Raw genomic sequence first — 4,942 nt, forward strand, 5'->3', positions numbered from 1 at the left:
TCCTCCGCGATCGCGGTTAGCAACTTGAACCTTTCATGTGTCATTGATAAAGATGCATGTGTGTAGTTCATTGTTTAATTTGTATTATTTCTAGCTAGTTAGTTTAACAAATGCATGATGGTTAATTATATACTTTATATAATAATAATGCAGATGAATCGGCAATGGATGTACGGTCCCCGACTCTCCGGCGAGTTCACTACGGGTTTGAAAGATTTCCTCGTAGTGGCAAATGCGAACAAGCAGCAAGGTTTTATTATCTGTCCATGTGCTGTCTGTAAGAATCAGAAGGGTTACTCCTCCTCAAGAGACGTTCACATGCACCTGCTTCGGCACGGTTTCATGCCAAGCTATAATTGTTGGACCAAGCATGGAGAAAGAGGGGTTAGAATGGAAGAAGATGAAGAAGGGGATGATATAGATGACAACTATCATGATCATTTCGGTGATACTTTCATGGAGGATGATGCTGAAGGTGGGGAAGGGTTAGGTGAAGGTGAAGAAGAGGCACATGATGAGCCCGCTGATGATCTTGGTCGGACCATTGCTGATGCACGGAGACGCTGCGAAACTGACAAGGAGAGGGAGAATTTGGATCGCATGTTAGAGGATCACAAAAAGTCGTTGTATCCAGGATGCGATAATAGTCTGAAAAAGCTGGGCTGCACACTGGATTTGCTAAAATGGAAGGCACAGGAAGGTGTAGGTGACTCATCATTTGAAAATTTGCTGAAAATGTTGAAGAATATGTTTCCGAAGAATAACGAGTTGCCCGCCAGTACGTACGAAGCAAAGAAGGTTGTCTGCCCTCTAGGTTTAGAGGTTCTGAAGATACATGCATGCATTAACGACTGCATCCTCTACCGCGGTGAATACGATAATTTGAATGAATGCCCTGTATGCACTGCATTGCGTTATAAGATCAGAGGCGATGACCCTGGTGACGATGTTGAGGGCGAGAAACCCAGGAAGAGGGTTCCCGCCAAGGTGATGTGGTATGCTCCTATAATACCACGGTTGAAACGTCTGTTCATGAACAAAAAGCATGCCAAGTCGTTGCGATGGCACAAAGAGGACCGTAAGTCCGACGGGGAGTTGAGACACCCCGCTGATGGAACGCAATGGAGAAAGATCGACAGAGTGTTCAAAGATTTTGCAGCTGATGCAAGGAACATAAGATTTGGTCTAAGTACTGATGGCATGAATCCTTTTGGCGAGCAGAGCTCCAGCCATAGCACCTGGCCCGTGACTCTATGCATCTACAACCTTCCTCCTTGGTTGTGCATGAAGCGGAAGTTCATTATGATGCCAATTCTCATCCAAGGCCCTAAGCAACCCGGCAACGACATCGATGTGTACCTAAGGCCATTAGTTGAAGAACTTTTACAGTTGTGGGCCAGACCTGGTGTACGTGTCTGGGATGAGCACAAAGGAGAGGAATTTGACCTACGAGCGTTGCTTTTTGTAACCATCAACGATTGGCCTGCTCTCAGTAACCTTTCGGGACAGACAAATAAGGGATACAATGCATGCACGCACTGCTTACATGAGACTGAAAGTGTACGTTTGGTTAATTGTAAGAAGAACGTGTACCTGGGTCATCGTCGATTTCTTCCCCGAAATCATAACGTAAGAAAGAAAGGCAAGCATTTCAACGGCAAGGCAGATCACCGGCCGAAGCCTGCGGAACGTACTGGTGCTGAGATATTTGATATGGTCAAGGATTTGAAAGTCATCTTTGGAAAGGGTCCTGGCGGACAATCAGTTCCGCGGGGAGTTGACGGGCACGCACCCATGTGGAAGAAGAAATCTATATTTTGGGAGCTAGAATATTGGAAAGTCCTAGATGTCCGCTCTGCAATCGACGTGATGCATGTTACGAAGAATATTTGCGTGAACCTGCTAAGCTTCTTGGGCGTGTATGGGAAGACAAATGATACAAAGGAAGCACGGCAGGACCAACAACTTTTGAAAGACCCAGATGACCGGCATCCGGAATGGTTTCAAGGTCGTGCCAGCTACGCTCTTACCAAAGAAGAGAAGGTCATTTTTTTTGAATGCCTGAGCAGTATGAAGGTCCCGTCTGGCTTCACGTCGAATATAAAGGGAATAATAAACATGGCGGAGAAAAGTTCCAAAACCTGAAGTCTCACGACTGCCACGTGATTATGACGCAATTGCTTCCGATTGCTTTGAGGGGGCTCCTACCGGAAAATGTTCGAGTAGCCATTGTGAAGCTATGTGCATTCCTCAACGCAATCTCTCAGAAGGTAATCAATCCAGAAGATCTACCACGGTTACAGAACGATGTGGTCCAATGCCTTGTCAGTTTCGAGTTGGTGTTCCCACCATCCTTCTTCGATATTATGACGCACCTCCTGCTCCACCTAGTCGAAGAGATTTCCATTCTCGGTCCTGTATTTCTACACAATATGTTCCCCTTTGAGAGGTTCATGGGAGTATTAAAGAAATATGTTCGTAACCGTGCTAGGCCAGAAGGAAGCATCGTCAAGGGCTATGGAAATGAGGAGGTAATTGAGTTCTGTATTGACTATGTTCCTGACCTTAAGCCGATTGGTATTCCTCAATCGCGGCACGAGGGGAGACTAAGTGGAAAAGGCAAGATCGGAAGGGAATCCACGATATGTATGGACGGTCATTCTATGACTGAAGCACACCACACAGTTCTGCAAAATTCCAGCTTGGTGGCTCCGTACTTCGAGCAACACAAGAATATTTTACGCTCGGACAACCCGGGGAAGCCTAAATCCTGGATTAGAAAGGCCCACATGGAGACTTTCGGCAGTTGGTTGCGAAAACATTTAATGAATGACAATGATGTTGGAGATCAGCTGTACATGTTGGCCAAGAAACCATCTTCGACTATAACGACTTTCCAAGGGTACGAGATAAATGGGAATACATTTTACACCATCGCCCAAGATAAAAAGAGCACCAACCAAAACAGTGGTGTCCGCTTTGATGCAGCAACCGAGAATGGGCAAAACGTCACATATTATGGTTACATAGAGGAGATATGGGAACTTGACTATGGACCCTCCTTTAAGGTCCCTTTGTTCCGGTGCAAATGGTTCAAGCTAACAGGAGGTGGGGTAAAGGTGGACGAGCAATACGGAATGACAATGGTGGATTTCAACAATCTTGGTTACCTTGACGAACCATTCGTCCTTGCCAAAGATGTCGCTCAGGTTTTTTACTTGAAGGACATGAGTAGCAAACCGAGGAAACGGAAAGATAAGAAAACGATCAGTACATCATGCGATGATCCAAAGCGCCACATTGTTCTTTCAGGGAAAAGAAACATCGTGGGAGTGGAGGACAAGACAGACATGTCAGAAGATTATAATATGTTTGGTGAAATTCCGCCCTTCAAAGTGAACACTGACCCAAGCATTAAGTTAAATGATGAGGATGCTCCATGGATACGGCACAATCATAAGCAAGCAGGGACACAAGGGAAGAATTGATGTGTAATAATTTATTGTACCAAACTTTGTATTTGGTCGATGAACTGAATGATGTATCAAACCTTTTGTGAAACCTTCAAGGGATTTTAAAATGAATTAGTTTTATTTTTCTGATTTTTTTGATATATAATTGTATTTTTAAGATTTTAAAATGAATTAGTTTTATTTTTCTGATTTTTTGATATATTATTTGTATTTTTAAGAATTTAAAATGAATTAGTTTTATTTTCTGATTTTTTTGATATATAATTGTATTTTTAAGATTTTAAAATGAATTAGAAACAAAATAATATAAACTTTAATAAATTTTAATAACATAAATAAAATTGATTCAACTAAAATTATCGAAGTATTTTCTGTTCAAAATCATTGAAAGCTAAAAGAATTTTCATAAAGAACTTTTTTTGTTAGAAACTTTAATAGCAAAAATAATTATCATAAAGTAAAATAAATAAGTAATTAGAAACAAAATAAAATAAAATAAATAAGTTTTTTGTTGTAAGTAGAAACAAAACAAAATAAATAAAGCAAAAAAGAAAACAAAAAACAGGCAAAAAATAAAAAATATGCCTCCTACTGGGCCACCACGGCCTGAATACGACTAGAAACCCATCAATGGGCCAGGATTCAGGCCCGCAGAAGGCCCAGTAGGCCCACAAGCACATAGTGACAGAATAGGCCCGTAAGCCTGCATTTGAGAGGAGCTCGAAGTGGTGAGCGCAGCCGCGCTTATAAACCACTGTCGAAGCCTCTCGGCTAGCGAGGTGGGACTAAACATCCCACCGCACCGCGCCAGTTCCAGCACAGACCCTTTAGTCCCGGTTGGGGAGGCGGACCGCGACTAAAGGGTACCCTTTAGTCGCGGTTGTTGTCCCCAACCGCGACGGTTGTTGTCCCCAACCGCGACTAAAGGGTCTTTCTGCGCGGGAACGAAAGCGGCGCCAAAACCCTTTAGTCCCGGTTGGGGAGGCGGACCGCGACTAAAGGTACCCTTTAGTCGCGGTTGGTGTGGCCAGCCGCGACTAAAGGGTACCTTTAGTCGCGGTCCGCCTCCCCAACCGGGACTAAAGGTGCGTCTATAAATACTGCACTTAGCAGTTTCCGCCACTTCCCATTCTTCCTCTCTCGACGCCGAAGCTCTGCCCCGACGCCGACGCCGACGCCGAAGCCCTGCCCCGACGCCGACGCCGACGCCGAAGCCCTGCGCGCCGCCGCCCCCGTCTCCAGTGAGCGCCGCCTCCACCCGTGCCCTGCCCGCCGCCCGCCGCCCGCCGCCCGCCGCCCTGCCGCCCGCCGCCCGCCGCCCGCTGGCCCTGCCTGCCGTCCTCCGCGCGCCGGCAGAAGAAGAAGAAGGAAGAAGAAAAAGGAAGAAGAAGAAGAAAGAAAAAGGAAAAAGGAAGAAGAAGAAAGAAGGAAGAAGAAAACAAAAGAAAAACAGAAGAAAAAAACACAAG

Source organism: Aegilops tauschii, chromosome 5, assembly GCF_002575655.3.
Source record: "Aegilops tauschii subsp. strangulata cultivar AL8/78 chromosome 5, Aet v6.0, whole genome shotgun sequence".
Lineage (NCBI taxonomy): Eukaryota > Viridiplantae > Streptophyta > Magnoliopsida > Poales > Poaceae > Aegilops > Aegilops tauschii.